Source organism: Bos indicus x Bos taurus, chromosome 2, assembly GCF_003369695.1.
Source record: "Bos indicus x Bos taurus breed Angus x Brahman F1 hybrid chromosome 2, Bos_hybrid_MaternalHap_v2.0, whole genome shotgun sequence".
Classification (NCBI taxonomy): domain Eukaryota; kingdom Metazoa; phylum Chordata; class Mammalia; order Artiodactyla; family Bovidae; genus Bos; species Bos indicus x Bos taurus.
This window is the reverse complement of record NC_040077.1, coordinates 30,565,058-30,592,859: the sequence shown is the minus strand read 5'-3', so window position 1 is coordinate 30,592,859 and position 27,802 is coordinate 30,565,058. Positions and strand designations below refer to the sequence as shown.

Below are 27,802 nucleotides of genomic sequence, written 5' to 3'. Positions count from 1 at the left end.
AATTTGTTTTGTGCCTAGAAAAATGCCTGAAACATAATCTGTGTCCCAAAGGTATTTTTTTCATGAATGACTTGAGTTTCCATTTTAAATATGAGGCTTAGAAAGTGTAAACCCCAAACCATAGAGCAATAAGCTGTGATGCTGGGAACAGAACCCAGACACTCTAAATCTTGTGCCTTGCCAAGTAGTCTTCACCTAGACCTGTTTACCAGTTACTGGAGTAGGAGCTCGAGTGACAATGACTATCCATACTGTTTGGTAATAGTGAAGCTGAGATAGTTAGAGAAAAGAGTAATCATACTTTCAACAGAAAATGAAAAATAAAATGGAAACAATGAGGAAAGTCTCTTAGAGCAGTCTTATGGATTCAGAGGCTGAATAAATAAGTAGGACTAGGCAGAGGAGAAAACAGGAGGTATTTTTGATAGAAATAACATATTCAAAGACATGGAGGTATAGGATTGGATTATATAATAGGGCATTATATATATGTGTGTTATTATTTTTTATTAGTTTTTTTCCCATCCCCCTATTAGTGGGGTGGAAATAAAACATATAGGATTTGATAGGAAATAAGAGGCTTCCTGAGGCAGGAAGCAGAATCTATATGGTGGAGGGCTGTGGGGCCATGCTAAGTATCCTAATAGTGAGTCACTCAGGAGGTTAGTGGAGAGGGTGGTTTCCTTGATTACATTGTGTTTGAGATGGCCTACCTGATGGCAGGTATAAAAAGGGAGAGCAGGGACTAGACCAGCAGAGCGGTCCAGCTCAGTGAGAAAGCCTGAGCAAAGGCAGCCATAGTTGGGATGTGGCTAGAGGGGCAGAATTAAGAAACATTTGATGGAGAAGTCAGTGCTTAATTAAGTGGAATTAGGTGTAAGGGCAGGAAAGCATTGAGAATGATTCTAAGTTTCTTGGCTTCAGCAACAGGGGTGGCGTTGCTGGACTAAGATACGGAATGTGAGACAGAAGCATATCTGGTGGGAATATGTCTACAGGTTTGTTGTCTGACACGGTGACTTTGGAGACACCTCAGGGAAATCCAAGTGATGAAATGACTCTGAAGTCTAAAGAGAGGTCAAGGTCAGAGATATAGACATAGAGGTCATCTGCAAAAAAGTGAAAATGAGACCCTAAGAGTGGATCTTAGAAGATCATGGCATCCGGTCCCATCACTTCATGGGAAATAGATGGGGAAACAGTGGAAACAGTGTCAGACTTTATTTTTTGGGCTCCAAAATCACTGCAGATGGCGACTGCAGCCATGAAATTAAAAGACGCTTACTCCTTGGAAGGAAAGTTATGTCCAACCTAGATAGCATATTAAAAAGCAGAGACGTTACTTTGCCAACAAAGGTCCGTCTAGTCAAGGCCATGGTTTTTCCTGTGGTCATGTATGGATGTGAGAGTTGGACTGTGAAGAAGGCTGAGTGCCGAAGAATTGATGCTTTTGAACTGTGGTGTTGGAGAAGACTCTTGAGAGTCCCTTGGACTGCAAGGAGATCCAACCAGTCCATTCTGAAGGAGATCAGCCCTGGGATTTCTTTGGAAGGAATGATGCTAAAGCTGAAACTCCAGTACTTTGGCCACCTCATGCGAAGCGTTGACTCATTGGAAAAGACTCTGATGCTGGGAGGGATTGGGGGTAGGAGGAGAAGGGGACGACAGAGGATGAGATAGCTGGATGGCATCACTGACTCAATGGATGTGAGTCTGAGTGAACTCCGGGAGTTGGTGATGGACAGGGAGGCCTGGCGTGCTGCGATTCATGGGGTCGCAAAGAGCTGGACACAACTGAGCAACTGAACTGAACTGAAGAGTGGATCAGACTGCCAAGGCAAGAACAGGGAACAGGGAGAAGTGGGTGGAGAATGCTGGGGAATACCAGGTGGGAATGGTTGCAGAAAAGAGGGCTGGATAAAGAGGAATCTGCCATGGCAACCAAGAATCAGAAGTTGGAAAAGTAGAAAATGCGTAGGGGAATTTACCAGTACTCTTGCCTGGAAAATCCCATGGGTGGAGGAGCCTGGTAGGCTGCAGTCCATGGGGTCATGAAGAGTCAGACACGACTGAGCAACTTCACTTTCACTTTTCACTTTCATGCATTGGAGAAGGAAATGGCAACCCACTCCAGTGTTCTTGCCTGGAGAATCCCAGGGACAGGGGAGCCTGGTGGCTGCCATCTATGAGGTCGCACAGAGTTGGATACAACTGAAACGACGTAGCAGCAGCAGCAGCAGGGTGATTTAATGCAAGTGACATAAACTGAACACATAAAAAGGGCTGAAAAATTAAAAAGAGAAAGTTTCTTTTGAAAAAGCCAGTTTTAAAGGAATGATGGAAACAGATGTCTTATTGAAGAATAGATGAGAGATGATAAATTACAATAATTTTCAAAAATATTGAGTATAAAGAGAGTAGACCAATATTAAGATGGCAGTGCAAAATGTGCTTTGTTTCATTTTTCAAATGAAATGAGGTGTGTTCTGGGTTGGTATTTGTCCTAAACACATCAAAATTATTCACTAGTTGCTTATGGCTCCTATTAGATATATGAGAGGCAGATTTCCCTCTTCTGATTGGTCAGAATCTAGAGTCATCAGTCAGTATCCAGAGTCATTGCTAAATATTTTTTATATTCTCCTTAGTGTGATTATAGGCTAAAAGGAAGAAAGTAGAAAAGGAATGGTTGACGATATGGAAGAATGGCCATTATTCATAGCAGAGGTCAGCAAACTGGTTGAGAGTCAAGTTTGACCTGCTACTTATTGTATTTGCTCATAGAATGTTCTAACATTTTTTAATAATTGGAAAAAAGAAAAATAACATTTCATGACTCATAAAAATTTCAAATTTCCGTGTCCATATGTAAAATTGTATTGAAACACAGACCCATTGATTTATCTACATACTGTCTATAGCAGCATTAGCATTGCAACAACAGGGCTGAAGAGTTGCAACAAAGACCGCATGTCTTGAAAAAGCCTAAAATATTTATTATCTGCACTATTACAGAAAAAACTTGTTGACCACTGATTTATAGCACAATTCCTAAGAAGAGAGAGGGAGGACATGGGATCAAGGGCACATGCAGAGGTATTGGACAAGAAAAGGAAAAAGATGCTTCGTCCTACGAAACAGGGAAAGCGTGATAGGATTGTACAAATATAAACAGTTTTGTAGGGGCTGGAGGAGAAAGGGAAGGGAGCTCCCCTCACCACCACATACACCCCACACTTGAGGTGAAATGTGTTAGCTGCCATTGATCATGACATTCTAGAGGACAAAAACTGTGTCGTATTCATCTCTGTCTCCCACACAGCTTTCAGCACACTACCTTTCTTTCAGCCACTCTCACTAAATATTTAATTGAATCCCAGGTGAAACTCTATTATAAGCACATTCCTAGAAACCTCTGCCCTTAGGGCCTTGCATTTAATTCTCTTACTATCTGAGCCCACATTTATTAAAGTTTGATGTTATGTTTAGAGGTGTAAAGATAATGGAAGCTGGCTTCTTATTCAGTTCATTTCCAGTTCACTAAATGGAGTCAATGTAGTCAAAGAGAGTTAATGTTCTTATTAAAATTGGCCTGTTTTCCCTTTTCTTTCAGCCTGAATAGTATTGTATATCTCTAAAGGGTTTTAAAAATAAATACTATACAAATATCAGGTGTTAACACAGATTTTTACAAAGCTACTACAATGTAAGAGGAAAATAGAAACCATAGGAAAGTTGAAAAGTTAAGGGGGAAAATTATTATCAAGTAGAATATATGGCAGCTCTTTAGTTATTTTATTTAGCCAGCATGTTAGGTTTTAAGAGTTTGAATTCTAACACCTTTGGGTATATACTACTCATTCACTGCCACTGTCACAGTTTCTCCTGCTTCATACGAATACACTGCTGGCCCATACAAATTAAATTTGTAATTGCTAATGAAGAGTCATCTGAAATCATAAGAACAGTGATTAGCTTAAGGTTTATGTTTATCGTGACTTAAATATACTTACACACATACACATACAAGGATATTTACATAAATATACATAAACTCACCCCAATCAGCTCTCTCTTGTTTACTTAAAAAGTAACAGCAAGACAGTGGTAATCATATGGCAATATATAAATATATCCAACCATCATGTTGTACACTTTAAACTTACACAATATTGCATGTCAATTACAAGACAACAAATTAATAAGCAAATATAAGTAAGAACCAACATTTTTAAAAAGTGACAGCATGTATGTGGAAGTGTTAGTGACTTTAACTATTAATCCATTGTGAATGTGAAGATTGATTTTGCAAGCACTCAGTGATCTAATCTTCTTTAGCCCCCCAATAAATGTTTTCCATCTCCAAAGGGAGCTATACATGTGGCAATATATGATGATACTTTTCTTGGCATGATCATCCTAATTATTAATCATCTAGTAAGGCATAGATTGTTGAAAATAATACTCTGAATTACTAATGATAGCATTATAGTGCCCAATGACAAAGAAACATATCTATACATGCACCACAATAGTAACTAGGCACATTTTCACACTCATAGGCTGCTGCCTCTAAACTAGACACTTTAGATCTAAAGTAAAGGACAAACGTACAGTAAAATGATATATCAGAAGCTTTGGGTGTGGGAGGCAGAGCAAGAGAGGGCATATCTAAAGAAAAAAATCAAAACCTCTTGCATATTAATCAATTAATTTGGGATATGAGATTACAAATATGGGAATTTTCATTTTGTATTTCCAACTACATCAGTTTTCAAAAAACACCAATTTTTGGTTCTTTGCCATTTTCCTCAAAAAATCACTCTGGTACCAGAAAAAAAAACCCAAAACAAAACAGTGCATAAAGGTGACAGAAACAGCAATAAAAATATTCTGTTAACTGTTGATCTCTACTGATAGAGGTGCACTTTTAAGAGCACTTGTTTTAAATGGTATCAAACTCAGCATAGATAAAGACTAAGAGAAATAGGATATGATTGTCAAGTGAACATGCTTTTTATTAAGTATCTTATTTTAGGCTTTCTAACTGAACAACACTTAAATGCATTAAACTAAGATAAATGTTGGGAAGCTGAGATTTTTTTTAAAAAAATGAATGAAACATAACTTATTAGCGGACTGTTCTTTGGAAGGAGTCCCAGTTATTCACAAGTAAAGAAAAGGAATGTATAATAGGATTAATAGTTGTACTAATGAACAAAATCAGGTTCTATGGTCACCATTTAGCTTTGACATGTTAGAATTTAAGGGAATACAGCTAAGTTAAGAGATCTATAAGAACAAATCAGAAAATATTACATTTGCATTTTAAGTCATCTTTCTAGTCTCCTATTTATCCCATATTATGGAATTACGCTCTGTGATACTTTTCAAAACCAATATCATTTTTAATTCATCCTGTTCCAGGAACAAAAGGTTATATATTAAGTTATAGATAAGTCCTATTTCTTGTCTTAGAGAGCTCAAAGACTATTATCTGGAAATTTCTTCCTTGTTAAATGATGGGATCAATGGACTTCATCCCTAAAAATTCATTTTTAATATGAACATCAATTTAAAATATTAAACCTATATTCCTAGGGATGGAAGAAGTTGCTTAGTGACTTCTATAAAGATTTTTTGAAAATGCCCCAAGGTACAGGTCTCTGAAATAAGAGAATAAGGTAGTTTGACCCTTTTTTAGCACTTACTTCAAACATAGTTTTTGTAACACGTGTGAATAATCCTTATGTGCCCATCTCTTTTCCTGCATCTTCATCTATCAAGTTATTCCATAGCCAACCCAGGCTCCATACTGTCTTTTCTATCTAACCTAAAGCCATGTGGTTCTCACCAAATGATTCCATTCATGCCCCACAACCTTCCATCTCCAGTGACAGTATCCACCCAAACAACCAGAAGCCTGGCTCCCTAGTTGAGCTTGAGTTATTCAAATCACTCTGTTTTTGACAAGAAGAAAAGCAATACAGTAATCAGGTGATAAAGTCCTATCTAAAAGCAAAGCTCAAAATGTCTGTGTATAATTTGGCTAACTACTTATCAGATATGAAATTCAGGTCCGTATGGCAAACCAGACATTTTCCCGTTATGTGCTTGGCTTGCAGATCTACTCCATTCGTGATTTGTCTTCAATCTCTAAACTGTTTCACTGGTGTCTATGATATGATTTGGCTCACTGAAGCTTAAACTTTTGAGAAGCAAAAAATGCTATTATTTTTATATTTGGCTCTAGCTGTCCACTTTCATATAGTGCATTTAGGAACAGGAAGCATCCCTTTAAATACTATCCATTTATCTAACATATAAAAAGAAAGACTTTAATTCCTTATATTAGTTACTAAGGACTGTTGCTTGTCAAATACATTTCTGTAGTTAAATAATAAAAAGCCAGAGGGCTTGACTGAAAAGAGCATTAGTCTAAACTAAGAAAATGGTCCCTTGAAATATTTATGTCTTACTTTTCCCATCAGTAAAATGGGATAAAGTTACAAGTGGTGCTTCTTTCTTGCATGGCTACTTGAGGATGAAAGAAATGTTTAAAACATCTCAGGAGAAAATTCAAGTCCATCAAAAGGTTGAATAAATTCAAGTTACCCAGCACAACCCAACCCCCTCAAAAGGCCATATGAAATTGGACTCAGAAAGGGAGAATGGTTGAAATATTTTTTCTTTCTCTCCAAGAATGATTTCTTACTTTTCCAATTTAATAATGATATTTCTGTTTATTCTGTGCTCTTGATATTCAGTAAAAAGTCATTTCAATTTTGGCAATATATTCACTGCAACCTTTTGGGTTTTATTCTCTCTGCAAATATTATAAAATTGTAATTTTTTCTATAAATTTAGCAGCAACGTTTACAAAATTGTTGCAATACAGGTCACCTTATAATCTCTTTGGTCCTATGAAATTCTCTACAACTAAACGAAATCTCACTGTTTTTTACAGCACAGTATGTCCCTTGCCTTAAGAGGAAAGAATAGACAGTTGCAATAAACAAAAACGGAGTAAGAAATTTCTACTTTGTAAACCCTTTTTCCTTCTGGCCCATCTGCTGTAGGTTGGATGGGGGAGGGGGTTCTCATCATCAATCAATGTCTCAATAAGCATTTCTTATGTTAATGACCGTTAGAGTCTTGTGAACTTAATGCTGAACGAATATAAATACAAAGCTCTTCTGTATGTACTATTACTGTGTGGACATTTTAGTCTATCTAACATACTTTCATTTAACACATGTCATGAATTGACAGAAAGCTTCTGTTGACAGAAAAAGTGTTCTTGAAATGGCTTACATATTGGCAGACGTGTTGAGCTGAAATGTGACATGTTTGTTAAGGCCCATTAGCAAAGCCTGAATACCTCTTGATGTGCAAGTGTCCGTACTCTGAAAGAAACTGACCTCTGACTTCAAAGAGATCACATTAGGCAAACAAGTACAAGCAAAATCACAGGCCCCGCTCTTGGACATAGCAACAGTTGAAGCATATCTCTTCTGTATTTAGAAGAAAAGGAGGGAAGGGAGAAAAATTGTTGGCAAAGGGGATAGTAATGATGATTGGTACTTGAGGAAAAGGCCCAAGAAGTTTTATCCATTGGAGAAATTTTTAACAAGGCTGAAAATGTGTTATCAGCTGTGGAACAGCTACTAGAAGAGAGAAATTGCAAGATATCCTGTCCGATCCAATTCTCATAACCCTGTTGTGATGGGTGAGAGGAGGAAGTGTGCACAATCTTTCCAGCTTTTCATCTGTTTTCTATTGAGACAAGCTCAGAAAACACAAACTGGAAGCTGGTATTAAACAATAATTCTGTCCTCTGAATAGCAACCTGTGTGTTACCAGTGTTATCAAATATTCTAAAGACAGCTATCTAAAATCTTGTGTACATTTTATGTCTATATTCTAAAAACACTTTTGCAACAACTTGTTCAACAGCATTGAGCATCCCCCAGCGTGAAAGTCTTGTGGGACGCACTAAAGATATAAATGTGAATAATGTGGAGCCTTTATCTTTGAGATCCCACTTTATTGTTATCTTTCTAGAAATGCAAACACATTACTACAGTATGATATTGTAAGGTGGATAGTAGAGTAATAAGTGAAGACATGTGAAAGAGAGAGAAAGGAATGGCCTTTTCTTTCTGTGCACAAGGGATATGGAGATAGGTTTTAAAGGGAAGGCAATTTTGAGCTAAGTCTTAAAGGGTGAGCAAGAGTTGATTGATGAAGGAAAGAAGAGAGAATAAGGAGCCAGAGAACCATCTCTCAGTTAATACTGGCCTGTGGACCGAGGATGGGCTTCTATTCCAGAGTCTCCTATTTATCTCCAAAGATTTATGGGTCATTGCAGATTAAAAGTCACCCCTCAAATTGTTGCCTGGGAAACTCCCCAAGTATGTTATACTTTTGCAGTATATGATTAACTGTAACAAAACTGATGATGGGATATTAGGTTCATAAGTTCTAGCATCATGTCTCTCTGGGATAGCAAGAAAGCCAGAGTTAAATAGCTGGGCATTTGTTTTCCAGAACTCTCATGCATAAGGAATATTTTGTATGAATACATTAATATTTTCCCAATTAGATGCTTTTACCCCAGGCTTTCCAATTTTTCTGCTGTTGAGTTTCAACTAGAACTACATAATGCCCAGCTATAGATTTTTTATTTTTCATCCCAACATCTTCTTCCAATTTAAACATGTATCTCTTACTCTAGGGCCCTTACCTTCTCCTGCATGTGAAACAACAATCACCTCCTCCAGGCAAGTAAAATAATGTATCATAATGTAAGGCTCAGCAGCTCATTCAGAACTGAGACTTCTTGTGCCACCTCTAGTCACCCATTCTGGTTCACTGCCCCTGAGAGAAGGCCTGGGAGTGGACACGTGACCATTCTTGCAGTACCTCAAAGGTGAGCCACGAAAAACAGCACACACAGTGTGTAGTTGCTTGAAGAAAATGTTGAAAAGGAATCTGTTCATCAATGAAAAAAAATCACATCTTTGAAAAACCTGGTAGACCAGATGCATTGTGTCAAATCCAGCCCAAGGGTGGAGTGTGGAGGCAGAGTTCAATTTCCTTGATATCTGAAGGCTTAAAATCACAGCAGTTAAAATTGTTTGAACAATAGCCTTAATTTTAAATTCTTTTTCTACAATTAAATTAATTTAACATAATTTTAATATAAAAATGATAATATCATTAATTTTTCATTGTATCAGTAACAGGCAACAGAACACTTATAAAACTTAGAAAAAGCCAAAGTCAAAAATCAAAATCACTTATTACTTGATGTCCAAGAGATAACTATTTTTTATGATTTTGATTCTACTTTTCTAACTATCCTATGCTTAAAACACTGAACTTGCAATGTGTATATTGTTTTAAACTCGTACATAATCCCTAAATTCCTTTAATTCCTCACCAGTCTTCTTTATACATTTTAGTTGTAATCATGTTTGTTTATATTTCTGGTAAATTTCTTCACTAGTTATTATCTTTTAAACATTTATATTTTTATATAGTCATAATGCTGACTTTAATGGCTATATGACATTCTATGACATTGATAAATATGTAATACGTAATAAGTATTAATATTAATTACATATATGTAATAAGTAATAATGTAATACTTGTAGTTTATTAAGTCTTAAATTTATTGCTTCCACCTGGTTTCAGGGTGGCTATAATATATAGTAAATTAAAGCAAAGGGAAAAAATAAATAAATAAAGGGGACGTGAAATAATGTAGTCATAGGCTTCCTGGTCAAAGTGATACTGTACAGACACAATGTAATAAGCATCAGTAGACCACATTAAAGTCACCTCACTGTGCATGGCTGGGAAATGGTAGCAATATAATGCCCAATTTTGTCTCAGTCATCATAATTCCCGTGTTTCACAGATAAATATGGGCTTCCCACATAGGTGACTCAGTGGTAAAGAATCCGCTTGCCACTGCAGGAGATGCAGGTTCAATCCCTGGTCTAGGAAGATCCCCTGGAGAAGGAAATGGCAACCCACTCCAGTATTTTTGCCTGGGAAATCTCATAGACAGAGGAACCTGGTGGGCTACTGTCCTAAGGGTTGCCAAAAGTAGGACATGACTTTGTGACTGAGTAACAGCAGCAACAACGGTCAATCACTACCAGGCTTCCCAGGTGGCTCTGGTGTGAAGAATCTGCCTGCCAATGCAGCTGATGCAGGTTCGATCCCTGGGTCGGGAAGATACCCTGGAGGTGGGCATGGTAACTCACTCCAGTAGTTTTGCCTGGAGAAGCCCATGAACAGAGGAGCCTGGCAGGCTACCGTCTAAGGGTTGCAAAGAGTTAAATACGACTGAAGTGACAGCATACACGTAGATAACTATCAGCAATTAAAGAGGCAAAGATTAAAATCTTGCTTTAGCTTCAAAAGAGTAGCAATAGCTGTGGTATCCCTGGTTGTCAGCTAAAGTTATCAGGAGTCACCCAGGAATCCCTCAGGAGTCACAGTATTCAGATAAAATGTATTTACAGTTCTTTCTATTCTTAATCCAAGGTAAGAAATTCTTAGAATATCTAGACAGTTTAAATGAGACTGTGATCAAAAGTCTTTTTTACTATTTATTTGCAAGACTGATGGCTTTTCTTCAATGGCATGTTGATGTTCCAAATTAAGATAGGTGTGAAAAGTGCTTTAGCCTGATAACCCGAATTAAATAACACCACTGTCTAATACAAAGGAACACATATATACTCTGATCACATGTGTATATCACAATTGTGTGTGTGTGTGTGTGTGTGTGTGTTTTAGTCTCTCAGTCGTGTCCAACTCTTGGCGACCCCATGGACCCGTCAGGCTTCTTTGTCCATGGAATTCTCCAGGCAAGAATACTGGAGTGAGATGCCATTCCCTTCTCCAGAGGATCTTCCCAACCCAGGGATTGAACCCAGGTCTCCTGCATTGTAGGCAGATTCTTTACTGTCTGAGCCACCAAGAAAGTCAATTATATACCAGTACAATAAGGGTGTATAATTTCCTTCCCTGGAGAGTTAAAAATTAGAGCCAAACATGCTTGGATCATGGTTTCATGTAATAGTGCTCTTTGATAAAAATAGATATGAATAATGAATACTAAACAGGAAGCTGACTATATGAATAGGAAAGAAAACGCATTCCTCATTTCAAAGAAGTCAGTCACTAGCATTAATAGCAAGCCTCGGGATTAAGCTCATTAAAACACCTGCCTAAAGGAGAAATCTAATTTATTTTTTGTATGTCTTCATGTTGTATGATTAATATAAAGCATTGAGGTAGATTTTGTGATCTGGACCATGATCTTAGTCTGCATAGAACACTTTTATATAGTTTCCTTATATGAGTATCACAGTTAAGTTCAATTAATGCTATTCCAGATTTGAAGTTTGATTGTGAAGTTGATTGTGCTTTCTTTACCTTTAATCAGGCCACTGAGAGAATGGAGAGAAATGTATATCTGGGTAATTGATTTTGTCTGTGAACTCCTCTGCCAGGCACTGAACACTCAGAATGGAATCCTTGTGTTCTTAGGGCCTGTACTTTTTCTGGGTGCATTTTAGGCATTCAGTGTTTACCACTGACTGGCTCCATATCTTTAATTAAGTACAAAGACTTTGAGAGTCATGTCACCTAGAGATCATTTTATACACTGCTCTGTTTGGCTGCCAATCTCTTGTTTCTCTCCTCAGGAATGCTGAGGCAGATACCCTTTCACGAGGATGAGAGATCCATGTTCTGTTGCCTGTGCCAATAACAAAATTGTTGGAGAGCTGGATGGCAAAGCTGTTGCCATTAGCATCTTTTACATGAGCTACATCAAAAGAACCATGATGTCTCTCCCTGTCGGTGATCATAGCAACTCTTCCCAAGTTGGTACCTCCACAGGTTGCCAGTGTTAAATTTGATGAAATCAGTAATATTTGCAGTCTTCAAATCAATTTGAATGATGTCATTTACCTTGATGAGGAATTCAGGGTACAGATAGTGTGAGCATCATGGATCACCAGATGAGGGATTCCTTTTGTGCCCATGAAGATCTGTCTTACTTTCTACAACTGATACTTGGCCTCCTCAGGTGTAATATGATGAAGAGCAAAGCAGTCCCTGATGTCATAGATCAGAGGAAAATTCTCTCCAGTCTTGTCAATGCTGATGACATCCATAAAATCAGCAGGGTATGTTGTATCAATGTGGACCTTGCCATCAATCTTAACGAAATTCTGTATGCAGATCTTCTCTACTTCATCCTTTGTTGGGGCATACTTAAGCCTGTTCCTTAGGAAAATAACTTGGGGGAAACATTCCCTCAGCTTATGGGGATTGGTAGCTGAATAAGGAGCAAACACACCAGTCAGTATATCCAGCATGCCATGCTCTGGAGCTGCTACACGTTTCACCACAAGTCATGGCTGCCCTAGGCATGAAAAGATTTCCTCTGTATTTCTAACATTGGTTACTGATATCATCATCCATGCTGTGCCCCAAATAAAAAATCCTGGATTCAGGGTTCCCCCTCATTCCCACCTAAGTATCTGCTGACTTACTTCCTTAGTATCTTTCCTTTCCATAACTAGGGCTGCTACAGCCTTCATTCATAGCTTTGTAACCTTTTCCTATTGGGTATTTCAACTGTCTCATTTGGTGTCCTTTTTTTCCAGACCCTCTCTCCAATTCATTCTTCTGAGTCATCTAATAACAAAACATAGATGTAGTCGAGCAATTTTTACATCCCCTAGGAGTACAAACTGATTCTTAGTTGAATTCCAAATAAGCCAGCATTACAAATGCACAACCCCATATCAAGATCAAATAAACTTACCATTTTCACAGTAAAGTTTTTAATTTCTTCCATATATACATTAGTCATGCCTCAGACTCTGTATATATTTTAGCTCTTCTGCCCAGAATACTCTTCTCCTTTTCCACAGAACTCTTACTCATCCCTTAAGATTCATCTTCCATATCACCTCTTCTATGAAGCCCACTTGTGACTATCTCAAGTAACATGATAGCAGTAGAGACACACTGCATTAAAGTTATACTATCTGGGTTTGGATACTGACTGTCAGTCACTTAACTGACAAGTCACTTAACAAGTCACTTAACTAGCCTATTCCTTAGTTTTCTCATCAATGAAATGGAGATGGTAAAAGTAACTTACCTCATAGGCTTGTTGCAGTTGTTATAAGAGTCAGTTTATATGTGTAAAATAAAACACTTCAGTCTTAGTTAAGTACTTGATAACTATTAGCTATTTTTATATAGCTTATTCACTCCTGTCTTTATGTTCTTATACATTTTTCAATTAGAGGATATATCCCATTATGTTGTATCTATTTCTTTATATAGGTCCCTCCCTCTAGATGGAAAACCACTTAGCTTGCTGCCTGTGACTTATTCATCTCTTTAACCTGTCAGAGCACTGAATCAGATTCTGAGCATATAGTAATCAGTGAATGGAAAATGAATATGTGAATGAATGAATGAACTCAGGTAAATAATATGCTAAAACTATTTCTGTGTGTCTCATATAAATCAGGGACTTCCCTGGTGGTTCAGACAGTAAATTGTCTGTCTATAATGCAAGAGACATGAGTTCAATCCCTGGGTTGGGAAGATTCCCTGGAGAAGGAAATGGTAACCCACTCCAGTACTCTTGCCTTGAAAATCCCTTGGACAGAGGAGCTTCGTGCAGGCTACTGTCCATGGGGTTGCAAAGAGGCACAACTGAGCGACTTCACTTTCTTTCTTCTTTCTTTCATATAAATCAGAGTAGATTCAATCTAGTCAAGTACCTATAGACTTGTGTTAGTGAAATAAAATATAAGAAACTCCTTCCTGTGTCTTGAACCCCAAAGCAGTGTCACAGCTCTTTTGTGTGCATGCTTAGTCACTTGGTCATGTCTGACTTTGAGACCCTACAGACTGTAGTCTGCCAGGCTCCTCTGTCCATGGGATTTCCCAGGCAAGAATACCGGAGCGGGTTGCCATTTCCTTCTCCGGGGGATCTTTCTGACCCAGGGATTGAACCCCCATGTCCTGTGTCTCCTTGTATTGGCAGGCAGATTCTTTACCACTGATAGTTCTTCCAGTTATGATATAACCTTCCCATTGATATGGAAAAGCCACTGGTCCTATTAAATTATTATTTTTTTCTTTTTCTTTTCTTACCTGCCCAGTTCCATATTTTTGGTCCCATGTTGGACATCTAATTCAGCATAAAAAGAAATCTTTATAATCAAAGTTGGTGGTCACTAAGAAATAAATGTATCCTTTGTGTTCTCAGAGAGGATATTTGCTTCATTTACTCTTTTCTCTGGATAAATGCTGTTTTCTATGCCTTTGTGCTGATAAAGAAAATGAAGGGTAGGGGGAAACCTGGATACTTTCTTCTCTGGGTCACTTTGCATAAAGACTTCTTTGCAGCCATGTTCAGATGATTTATGTACATATTGTATATGCAGCAGAGCAATTATAGCAATACCTACCATTTAACCTGCATCATTCTGCATGGCTGTTCACTGGCTGCTTAACCTAACATCTGCTACTTTGGTAGTCTAGTATCCAAATAGAAGAATCAGAAAAATATAGCTCTAGTAGACTTGTATATTTTGATAGGTGATGGTGTGTAGTTTCCTGGGGTGTGGAGGGGCATATTTTGTCTTAGTCTGAATTATCCAAAAGTATCTACCTTTTTACTCTTTGTAGAATTAAGACATATTTTTATTTTCCCAAGTTAGGAATCAAATAGCAGAAAGAAACATAAGTGGTCTCCTCTATGTACTCTATCTATTTAAGGAAGATCCTGTTGTTTTATAGTCTTTTGTAAGCTCCCAAACACAATGTTAACAAAATCTGATGTAAACCAATTTTCACAATATTTGAAAGTGGACAAACTGAGGCCAATACAAATCAAACTACCCATGAAATTACTAAATCTGTCTAACAAAGCTCGTTAGATGCTCTTTACTGGTCATATATAATTTGTAACTAAATCACAGAACTGTTGAATTTAATGCAATAAATCAGAGAGCTTGGCTGATCCAACCAATTTAAAATTCCTTCTTTCTTTATGATGAATTCCTTTCTCTCCATTCCTCAGTTGCCAGGGTTTCATCATTTCTTCGTATCTCCTCTTCCTAAGACTGCCTGCAGCCTTGCTCCTCTCCTGCCTACATTGCTTTCCTTATTCATCACTTTAACCACACCTCCTTTTCTATGCCTTGGTCACTTCCCAGTGTCTCCTATGTTGCAAAAATCTCTGCACTTCAAGCTTCATCACACTCCAAGCAGGGGCACCAGACTTCCTTTTTTCTCTTTTAGCCTCCCAGCACATGCCTAAATCTCCTGCCACCCAAACTTCCTCAAAGTTCCTCTTTTTATAGTAAAGCTATTGCCCCTGTTTCTGGGTTTTTCCCAAAGTACCATTACTGGGAATTCCCTTTTCTTCTGGCTAGTGAAGCAATCTCTTCTCTGTTCAGATATCCCATTCCTGCAATACAATCGTCTTAAATAACTCAGTCCTCATGGGCTTGGACACGCTCTTTTTTTTTTTTTGCTTTTTTCTCCACCCTCCCAAATTGTATTTTCTTTTAATGAATCCATTAAATTCATCCATTTCACTGAATGTTTGAGTGCTAATTCACTTCAGTCGTGTCCAACTCTTTGTAACCCTATAGACTGTAGCCCACCAGGCTCCTCTGTCCATGGGATTCTCCATGCAAGAATAATGGAGTGCGTTGTCATGCCCTCTTTTAGGGGCTTTTCCCAACCCAGGGATCAAACTCCTGTCTCTTAAGTCTCCTGCATTGTAGATGGATTCTTTACCACTAGCACTCCTTGGGAAACATGTATGTGTATATATATATATGTATTTGTGTGTGTGTGTGTGTATGTATATATATATATATACATATATATATATATATGATTGCCCTTTCTTGTACTTTTATGTTTATTATGTTGTCTCTGTCCCACACATATAAATACGTTCCAGTTATCAATATCTGAGTAACTACCACAACACTTAGTGCCTAAAACAGCAACCATTTTATTACATCTTTTGAATTATTTAGGACAAGAATTTGAGAAAAAGTCAGCTCAGCAATTCTTGCCCCATAGTAACAACTAGGGTAACTTCACGATACACCTTTGGTGGATAGGTAGATTTGGAGGGTCCACGATGGCTTTACCTATGGGTTAGGCATCAGGAATGGCCAGAATCCTGGGCTCAGTTCAGATCATTTGATCACAGTGCTACTATCTGGCTTCTTTGTGACAGTCTTACTGTAGTTATTCATCTCACATGGCAACTCAAGGCTCCTGGAAGACTCAAGAGACTCCAAGAGCTGGAGTGGAAGCTTTATAGTTTCTTAGGACCTAACCTTGGAATCTCCAAAACATCACTTGTGCAGCCTCTATTGGTTAAGCAAATCATTAAGGCTAACTTAGAATGAAGACAAGGGAAATGAAATTCAACCTTTTGATGAGAAGGATACCGCAGGAATATGTAGCTATTACATGTTATATATATAGGTATAGACATCTAGATATGATATTTGATAAATGATTTTCTGATTTTATGAAACAATATTGAAAAGAAATTATATTCATTGTACCTAAAATACCTGTTAAGTCAATAAAATAGTCAAACTTAAGAAAACATATCTCTGCTGTACTACTCCTCCCATAACTTGCTGAGCAACTTTTATTTTTTAGCTAGATAGATTATAATCTTCTTGGGTATGGTGTATTTTTCATTTTTATATCCCTAGCAACTCTCTCAAGCTTAGTACATAGTAAACTCTCAAATGTTTGTTGAAATGAATTGAGTTAGTCCTGGATTTTGACATTGACGTGGCCAACTTATTGACTTCTTTGAATGTACTATAAAGAAGGGTGAAGGTAACTTGAAAATCCAGCCTTATCAAGGGTACATCTAACATGACATACTGGTATATGCCAGTGTGTGTGTGTGTATGTACATGCCAATTAATACGGTTCTAGTTAATGCAGGTGATGGTATCTGTTAATCTTCATCTTTCTTCATGCAGTAGAATTTTCAAGGGACCATTCACTTGGCGTGTCTATATCCAAGTAACTGAATGAATTGGATAGCAAACATTCTGGATTACTTCTGACAAGCTTTAGTTATTTTGTAGAAAAAAGGGGCAAACAAAATGATTCTATTATGCCTCTTTGTCATTAGAGAGAAGTCAAGCTAGTAAGAGTCAATAATAAGAATTGACATATCTTTTTTGAATTCACAGCTTTTCATATACAAAGCAAATTAAAATTTTCTTTTAATCTTGGATGGAATTTCCTTCTTTAAGCTGTGATCTTGTGTTTCTCTGGTAATTTCAAATGTAAAGAACTCTTGGCTGATGAACCTGTTATATAAGCAGAGGCATTGCTGTTCATTGTGTGAGAATCAGAAACTCTGCTGCAATTCTCTTGTCATGTCCCTGACCAAGTAACAGAATTTTGATTGCAAGGATGGGTATATTTTGTAATTTGTTTTAATCCTGAGGCAATTTTGAGATTCATTCAAATTACTTACTAAATTCATTTCTAGTTTATTTTCTGCAGGTATTAGGGAAAAATCACCTCTTGTTTCAGAAAGTCCTATCTACTTACTAGAACTGTTAATCTCTGCTATTAGGAAAATGCATTTAAAAATTCTCAACTATTCATTAGAATTTTACATTGTTTCTCCTTACTTTACTAATATTAGTTGACAATGCTTGGTTAAAACTTACTTAGAGAACTGAAGTATAAAAATATTGCTATTTATTTCCATGATATGTTTTCCAAAGATTTTTCTGTTCCTATTTTGCAGACTTGACAAATAAGGCATAAGATGATAGAATAATTCACCAAGGTCATTTAAGACAATAGTAGACCTGGGAAGCTTATTACTGTTTCATGATCATTTTGTTTTTTCTAGATCTTTCCAACTCTGTTGTCCATTTTTAAATACCTTTTTCAACATTAATGAATTTCATAAGCTTTTACATTTAATACATTGTTTACAGACTATAGTCTTTCCATTGGAGATATTATTTTACTGATAATTTGTTTAAACTGCTTTCTATATCTATATCCCTTGTATTTATACAGTTCTTTCTTATTATAAATTATTTCTTTACATACATTCATACAAAATTCATACATATAGATTTTTATTTTTAACTTCACAACCTTTGCCCCTCCCTCTCCCCAAAATTTGAAAGTAACTTAGTTTTCTGCTGATTCTTTTTTTCCATTTGGCGACCATTTTATTTCACTGTTTTTGAAGTGATGCAGTAACAGAAAAATGGCTGCCTTTTGTTTATTTCCTTGTACATTAACATGATGACATCATCAAAGATATTAGCTACAATATGCATATCTTTAAGAACCCAGAATTACACTATAAGCCAGAAACCCTTGTTTTCCTTTTTCTTTTAATGCCCCAAGGTTTTCTAGCTTTAGCGCATCTCTTGTTTGCAGGGGAAAATGAACATGAGCATTTTGGAACAAATACATTAAAATGGTGGCATTTGAAACATATCTGAATATTTTTTCAAGGTTAAGAAAAATCCATGAAAAGACATTTATTTAAGTCATGAAACATTCTAAATCAATGTTAACACTACAAAAAATATTATAAAGAATGATGTTAAATCATCATATTTAGAGACTGGCTATTTAGCCACACATGCCTATTTTGGCTTTAAATTATTTTTTAAAATTTCAGCTGACACAAAAAAATTTTAAGTTATAATTATTTCCAAAAAATAACTTCTCATTAATGAAAAGTTTAAACAGGTATATAGATTTACTATTTTTAGGATTACTATATTACTTACAGGCATTATTAAAATGTTCCATATATCTAACTGTACAGAAAATTTTATTTTCTGATATTTATGTATGGTGTTTCTGACTTTTACTTCTGTGCTCTTTGTTGCACATTGCATGTATTTGTCCTAAGATTTCCATTGAGATTAACAAGAAACAAGCTTTCAATTACCAATTCAATTTAGATTATTAAAGAGATAAGAAGTTTATTTTTTCATCAACTTCCAATTATTAAATAGCTTTTTCATTTGGAAATCCACTATCCATTTTCAAATTTTGAGAAATAATTTTAGGTAATTATTTTAAAATGTACTTTGGAAAGATAATCTGACTATACCTATGTGTATATATGTACATGTATTAATTCAATATTTACATAGAAGAAAATTTACTATAAATGTTGAGTAGTCAGCTTTGAAACTACTTGTTAACACTGAAATCAGATAAGGTAAACCATATGCTTTATTGAGGTAAGCTGTCTAAAATAAGTTACTGCGATTTTAAGAATTAATATGAACCACATGCCCTTTAGATCTTTAAATTGAAATCTTCATTGTTCTTTTAAGTCAGCTCTTCTAGGAATGTGTCATCTTTTGAGAAGATAAATTAATCATCTACCTCACTTATATACATCAATAAAAGACACCCACTCTCTCATCTACTTTATCAAAAGTAATTAGAACATCTCTTTTTATTCATATGTCGTATCTATTAGTGACTGAGATTTTCATTGAGGCAATTTTGAGGGAAACAGTGACTTATCCTTTAGAAAACAACCAAGAAAAAGAAACACCAGCAATCTAAAGGTTAAACATACTGTCAAATCATTCAGTTCAGTAAGGTTCTTTAATAACATTTGTACAAAAGTACTTTCAGAAAGCAAAAGGTGGGAAACAGCTTTTTCCTTAGTTCCCCTTCCTTAAATTATTTTCCAGCCTCCTATTAAAATGAAATCTAGTGAACTTCTTTTGAATTCCTGCTCAAATGTTTTCTATAATAATAATAAAAAAATCTTGTGAAGGGATTTCCATAAGTTGTGCTGCATTAATGACTTAGAGCAGCTCCCTAATCTGTTATTCCTTCCTCCTAGCAGACCTCAGCTGATAAAAATATCCATAGACACAGTGAAGTCAGTGGCATGCCTGGCTTTCTCAGACAAAACTCCCATGTGATCACATATAGGCAGCCTCAGTGAGGCTGATGCCGTGCAGCAAGCAGTAGGTAATGAGTCTTTGTGCAGAGTGAAGCTCTTGTCGCTGAACAATAAAGCATACGGTACCAGCAATAAAACACAGGGCTGGCAAATTTCAGAAGATTCCGCTGAACCAGGAAGAACAGTGCCTTCGGTGATGCTGACACACATTAGAAAATGTTAATCAATTTATTTTGGATTCTAAGGAAAAAAGAGTGCAAGGACTAAGACTACAGCTATTTGAACAGGTCAGTGATTTTATAAATTACTCCAACACTTCCTTGTGTTTGATTGGATTTAAATTAGGATGGGCTGATGTGCATTTTGCCTTAAAAACTTTGCAAGATATTTACAGTGTGTAATAGAAGGATGCACTTGAATTGACCCAACTCAATTAAATGGCTGATGTAGTCAGATGTGATAGAGAAATGTTTATATGATTATAGTAAACTGAAAAGTTATTTATCCTATTTAAAAATTTATGGGTTAAAAAAATCATTCAGTAATTTCTAACCTTCTATAATGCAGAAATAACATATGGCAGAATACTAACAAATAGCTCAAATAAAAATCTTCACATTTATTTTTCCAGGATTAAAAAATTCTGTACTGCAATAGTTTGTGTTTTATGAATTGGATGATATAGCATTCAAAATTTATTGATATCTTTCAGTGTACTACAAGAGATTTAACATAGTTAATTATTTAAATAACAAATTTTAAAACCAAGAAAATTTTGAAATGTTAATACTGCTATCTCCCAGAACAATGCATTTTATATTTAAGTATAAAATAGCATATATCTATATTAATCTGTTGTGTGCCTTTTATTTTTCATGTTATATTTCTTTATTGCATTAAACCTTTTATTTCCTAAATATTACTCACTCATTAAAGGAGAAAACAAATTAGCTTAATTTTAAAAAGAAGAATGGATTAATTATGTGATGATGCATACTTCCATTGACTCACCATTTAGAAAAGAATATGTGCCTTCATGGGTATTTATAAAAATATGTATACATGACCTTCTGTACCTAGAAAATAATCACTTCTTAGGTTTAGGAGCAAGAGAGTTTGTGTTTTAAATAGAGAGACTGCTGTGTGTAGGAAGACAAGGGAAGAAATAACTCTAGCAAATAATAGCACAACACTGAACATCTCTGCCAAAGAGAGACAAGCGTTACTGCTGCATGAATCTTTAGATCAAAACACATAGTTTAACTTTGCTCCACATTTTTACTGCTGTGTTGTTTTAAAGGCATCGTGGGACCTAAATTCTTTACAATTAATTTCTCGGACATCATTTAGGATGATCTTAAGGCACTAGGGCGCATTTAACATTTTATAGAATTACCACAGTGACTTCATGTACTCAATGCCTGTAAGATGCTGTTTAAACCACAACAAAAAGAAATATCCTGTGTTCCTGATTATGCGTGCACTGTGCCTTCCAAGGGGGGAAAAATAGCTATGTTTCAAAAACAAGAGGAGTTAATGAAAATTTTAAATTGGCCTTCCACATGTATTTAAATGAAGTATTTGACTATTTGGGTTTCCTTGGTTACCATAGTCGCTGCTGACAGCTTCTTTTTGGTGGGGAAGGGGAAAGCAGGACTCTAAAACAAAGAGTTAAAAACACTTATACATTAATAGACAAGGGGGGCTGGGGGTGGGGCTGTGATGCGGGCAGCCCGGCGCAGTCGGTGCCCACCCCCTATCGCGGATTCCAGTTCTCGGGTGATTCAGGTATTCTGGCAGAACTGCAGTTCCACAATTCCTTACCCAGCATTCCGTTTCAGCTGCTGGAGGGCTGCCCGAGCCTTATGCAAATGAGACCAGCTCCGAGGCTTTGACTGCAGAAGCGAGAGGAGGGGGGGCAGAAGGGAGTTCAAAGGTCACAGGGCTGGTGGAAAGCTGGATCAGTTGCCCGAAAAAAATGCACTGGGCTCCTCTGCAGCAGTGTTTTGCAGCAGTTACATGAAGTGTGCTTTATGTCTCAGAGTGAAGATCTTACAGCGTGTGTGCCGTAGTCGTTTAAAGTGCACGCAGGTACGGTGACAGATTTCGTGATGCGCCTGATTTTATTTCTATAAAAGACACCGATGAGGATTGGCTATTTTAATTCATTGTGGAAATCGGCAGGGTGTTCTCGATTTTCAGCTTCCCTTAACTAGTTTATTAAATCTTCTTAATGTTGTCTCAATTTGAAACGTGGGTGTTTTGTTCCAATGGAATAATGTCATGGGAGAAAAAAATTGGATTGAGGATTCTAAATAATTCCATTTTGGAGAAAGTTTTTGATTGCAGGGAGGTATCTGGGTTGAAACATCTAGTTGAATGTCAAGACTTTAAAGTTTTAGAGGATTTTCACATTTTTAAGAATTTTGTTTTAAATAAGAACCTAAGATTCTTGTGAGGTATCTGGAACTAAATAATGGAGTTCTTTTGTTCATAACCCACATGATACCATAAGGACAGTTTCAATAAGTTATATTTTCATTTCCTTTTAAGAGAGGGTTCATTTTGGAGAGTCTTCATTCTGTATTTCATTACTAAACATGTTATCAAAGAAATAATTTCTTATTTGGGGGTTGCATCCTTTAAATACTTTAATTTTCATAATTGTTATTAATTTTCTTTGGGACTTTTTAGATAATGCTATTTTGAACTCAACATGTTCAGCTTCCTATGACTTTTCCTTTCAGTTAAGTCTGGATTGTGAAGTGAACCTCATAAATGTCACAGGCAGGAAAAAAGTCTTTTTCCATGGACTAAATTTCACACTTTCGTAAAATGTGTGATTACATCATAGTAAAGTCTGACCTGAACCAAACAAATGTGTCCTCACTTTTATTGTTCATATTGCTTTTTTATTTAAAAAGCATATTTTTAAGTAAACTTAATTAAAGCAGCATGATCAGACTATCTATGTCATTAAAATTTTCAAATATATCAATTCAGCAGTTACAATGCTGATGGGGAAAAATGTTATTGTAATTTGCATCAGATATTTATATGTTTACATTATAGTTATATGTGTATGAAAATAAGTTGGAAAGATGGAAGAGGCAAAATAATGTTTTGTCGTGAAATTGCTTTATGCTTTCATATTTGCCTAAGATATTTTGAGTGAATTTTATGAACCTTACCTACAAAGAGCTAGCACATGTTTAGATAATTACTTTCTTTTGCATTAAAAAGGGGGGTATTAATTTTATTATAATGATTATCAAGATTTGGTAGTTTGGCACTAATATCTGTTATTTTAAAATGGGGTACGGGGAGCATGAGGGGCAGACCAAAACAAGAGAATGGCCATTTAAAACAGTGAAGGACAAGTATTTTAAATATTTATGAAATCACTTCATAGTAGTCATTTAGGGCCAGATTCTCATCCTTTATCTCTCTGTGGGGACATTCTGACATTTATCTAGGATCCTGAGATTAAATTAGGAAAAGATACTCATATTTTGTATGAGTTTTGTAAAAAGAAATAAACTGCCATTTTCTTCTAAACTCTCATTTGTTACTTTCAGTAATGACTGCAGCTTAAGGGGGTATATTTTAAGTCAATCGCTCCTTTTTATGTTGAATGGAAAATGCTGTCCTTTGGTCCAAAGAATATATTTGGTTACTTTTGTTTTATATATAGGTATATAATTGTTTTGAAATACATATTTACATATATTTTATATATTTATATGTTATATATAATATATATGATATATATATTATATATGTATGCATACATACTACATGCATACATGTATTTCAAACAGCCAAATAAAGTCTTTCTTACAGTCAACTATATTTTATCCAACAATTTTGAAAAGCAAACCTCTTTACTTTTAGCTCAGGTCATGCCCAGAGTTTATACCTACCAACCCTCTACATGTGTTACAGGCAGGGCACAGGGAAGAGGAAAGAACTAGGTTTAAAGTTCATTTAGCCTGTCCAGCACTATTAACTTTGTAAATGCAACTGCTACTACCCGTTAGCACATTCTGAATATAGAAATAAAAACAGTGCGGGCAAAGAAGGAGCGCCTGTGAAGAGTCTTGTAGAAAATGTGGTAATAGACAAATGTGAAATAAAGAGAATTGTTGTGCTTTCGTGAGCCACGAGAGAGCTATATATGTCCTGCAGCAAATTTATGGCTTTGAATATCCTGGAGAATTTATGTCTCTATGCAAATTCACTCAAAACTTTGAAGTCTTTTTTGCATTTGCTTGAACCATACAGCTTCCATACAAATCTCAGCAGCAGGTACCTAGTAAGTTCATGGTCTGGATACTTAAATGCATATAGAAAAATGCATTTCTATAAATGCAAATGAAATTAAATTTAGAAAGTTAAGAGTAAATAGAGTAATGTAAAAACAAATCATTGAAGGATATACACTTAGTGTACTTTAAGAGGTGGTATTATATCAGACTTCAAAGAAATCTTTAAGGATTTTTCAAAAATTAATTTCCTGCTTTCTGATTACCAATCTGTCTTTGTCATCATTTGAAACTAGAGACCATATTGTAAGCTTGGAAAAGATTTTAGGGCAAACATGTTGTACTCAGTCTAGCAGGATGGAACATAATCTAAAATCTACAAATAACTGTTGTTGTCTCAAAATTGTGTGTGTAGGTTTTAGGTTGGATTATCAATATATGTGTCCTTCTCCTGAACTTCTGGTGCGTATGAAAAAGAAAGAAGAATAAAATTACAACATATAGATGGAAAATGTTCAAAATAATTGAATATTCAAAACAATCACATTTTTTCATCTTAACCTGGCATTTCTTAGGAAACAAAGCAAATGATTGCATTTTTATTGCCTATTCTAAAATGTAAATAGACTTGTATTCATTTTGTTGAAGAGTATAAGGATAATAAAATTGTAAGATGGTTTTAAAGGTCTTATTTTTATTCCATATTATTAGACAGATGGCAACATTATAGTAATACTTTGTCTAGGACAGTTGGAAAGTAATCTACTAAATTAACCAATTTTCCAAATATGTAAAGTTTATAACTTAAATGGCCAGCTTTTCTTTAATGGTTATTGGTTTCATGGAAGTAAGATATGGTACATATCATTCTGCTTTGTTGAGCAAAGTGGAAATCAGTTTAGGTCCTTCTTTATGGCAAAAGAATCATTATTTTCACCATTACACTGACTTATAGCAAATGATAACACTGTTCCTCAACTGTGTACCCCAATACTAAATAGTGTTAGTTGCTCAGTCATGTCCAACTCTTTGCGACCCCACAGACTGTAGCCTACCAGGTTCCTCTGTCCGTGGGATTCTTCAGGCAAGAATACTGGAGTGGGTTGCCATTCCCTTCTCCAGAGGATCTTCCCCACACAGGGATTGCACCCGGGTATCCTGCATTGCAGGCACATTCTTTACCATCTGAGCTACAGGAAAGTCTAGTACTAAATAGTGTTGCTATTATACACTTTTTAGCATATAGCTTTATATACTTTCTATATACTTTATGTGCCTTTTATATTTTACTCTTTCTTTTCTCCTGTTAATATTTATTATTTTAGTAATTAATAATTACTCCTTATCTGAAAGTAATTAAAAATGAAGTATATGTACTTTATTTTACATTAAATTCTATATAGCTTAGACTTTGGTGGGCAAAGTGGGGAGAGGTAAACATCCCTCTATACTACCCCATGTGCTGACCTTCTGACACATGCAGATATGTAGTACACTAAGCACAGAAACATAGAATTTGTCTTCGTTTTTCTTACATTTAGGATATTTAAAATCATGTTGGAACTCCAGATAAATGAGAAATTGATTTTTGTTGCTACAATGAGAATCTGTCATACTAAATCACCAACAGGGATTTGAAATTACCTTTTCTGATAGGGAAATGAGGAATTTCTAACAGGTATACCAAAGAAAACACACAGACCAATTATCTTGGTGGCATTTGACTAAACACTGGTGCATGTATCTATTCTTACCAATTTCAGGAGTTGTGGTCTATTTCATTCTTAAATCCTGGGACTTTTAGGTACACCACCTTCTACCACCATGCTAATTATTACTCAGGCAATCTCTCATCTCCGTGTAAGCTTATGAATGCACATATTCATTTAGAAATGCATTATTTAGTCATTTGTGTGTGTGCATGCATGTATACATGTATGTACACCTAATATTCCCCCCAATCATATACAAGAAAAGTAAGACAACAGAGCCATCAATCCCTATTTCTTCAAAATTCACTAGTATAGTGTATATGTTACGATACATACAGTGGTTAATATCATACCCGTTAATAGATGGTCTCTTACATTCCAAAGATTTTTGAAGAGCTGAAGAAATGTTGCTTCTCATTCTGTAAGAATTAGAATAGTCCAAAGTACTGGGGATAAGTTCTATATCATGGTCTTCTTTTGCCCACTAGCATTTAAAAATGCCTGAGAACTACTTTAACAAGCCTGGGTAATTTCTCTAATACAACAAAACATTGTAAATCTAGGGGAATTCATGAACAACTGAAAAATCAGGAAAATATTGTATATTGTTTTCTTGATAAGTAAGTGCTTTTATTATGTAGTTTTAAAGAGTGTGAGTTCACACTATATTGTGGAGCGTGAAAAGACTGAATAGCATAGTGTTTGGGAGTTTACCTTTAAGTTCCAACCCTGGCATCACTTCTAAAGCATGGTCTGCCATTTACAATCCATGTGGTCCTAGACAGAGTACTTGAAAACTGTAAGCCTCATCTTCATTTGCAAAGTAGAGATAATTGTATCCACATCAAAGAGATTTTATGAAAACAAAATGGCATGATAAATGCCTGGCATAGAATATGAGCATTATAAGTGGTAACTATAGTAATAGCATATTAAAAAGCAGAGACATTACTTTGCCAACAAAGGTCCATCTAGTCAAGGCTATGGTTTTTCCAGTGGTCATATATGGATGTGAGAGTTGGACTGTGAAGAAAGCTGAGTGCCGAAGAATTGATGCTTTTGAACTGTGGTGTTGGAGAAGACTCTTGAGAGTCCCTTGGACTGCAAGGAGGTCCAACCAGTCCATCCTAAAGAAGATCAGTACTGAGTGTTCATTGGAAGGACTGATGCTGAAGCTGAAACTCCAGTACTTTGGCCACCTCACGCAAAGAGTTGGCTCATTGGAAAAGACCCTGATGCTGGGAGGGATTGGGGGCAGGAGAAGGGGATGACAGAGGATGAGATGGCTGGATGGCATCACCGACTCAATGGACATGAGTTTGGGTGATGGACAGGGAGGCCTGGAGTGCTGCGATTCATGGGGTCTCAAAGAGTCGGACACGACTGAGCGACTGAACTGAACTGAACTGATGGTAATAAATTAGTAATATTTTTCAGCCTACAGGAGTTGGTTCTCTGGTCCTCATATGACAAGTTCAGCTTAAGTCTATAGTTACAACACTCTTGATAAGATTTCAATGGATGAGAAAAAGACATGTTTTCCAAAGATAGAAACCCACTAGGAGTTTCTTAGAGGTCATACCTTGGAAGTACTGAGCAGTTGATACCTTATATTCAGATGGGACAAGTAGAGGTGGCAGCCACCATAGTCATCAAATTCAAAATATGTGGTTTCATAGTCCACCAACTGTAAGTATAATAGCCACAGAATCCTCACATATGTGGTAATATATATATTTTTTTAAATTCTCTTGTGTTATATCCTTTGTTACTTTAAGATTTTTCAT

The 27,802-nt window shown here is 36.0% G+C and overlaps 1 protein-coding gene and 1 pseudogene across 4 annotated transcripts in view; one reads left to right on the top strand and one right to left on the bottom strand.

Moving 5' to 3' along the window:
• The window catches only part of CSRNP3 (cysteine and serine rich nuclear protein 3), a 203,802-nt gene that overhangs the window by 77,570 nt on the left and 98,430 nt on the right, over positions 1-27,802 (top strand). The window contains exon 4 of one of the 4 annotated variants that reach the window (XM_027558862.1): positions 8,738-8,932. The exons of 1 other annotated variant lie outside the window; for it this stretch is intronic. The gene's annotated coding sequence lies outside the window, so the exon portion shown is untranslated. Of the gene's footprint in view, positions 1-8,737; positions 8,933-19,931; positions 20,326-21,858; positions 22,130-27,802 lie in introns of those variants that run through there. 2 more of the 4 variants (XM_027558872.1, XM_027558882.1) reach the window with 2 other exon arrangements.
• LOC113880554 lies at positions 11,325-12,446 on the bottom strand (annotated as a pseudogene).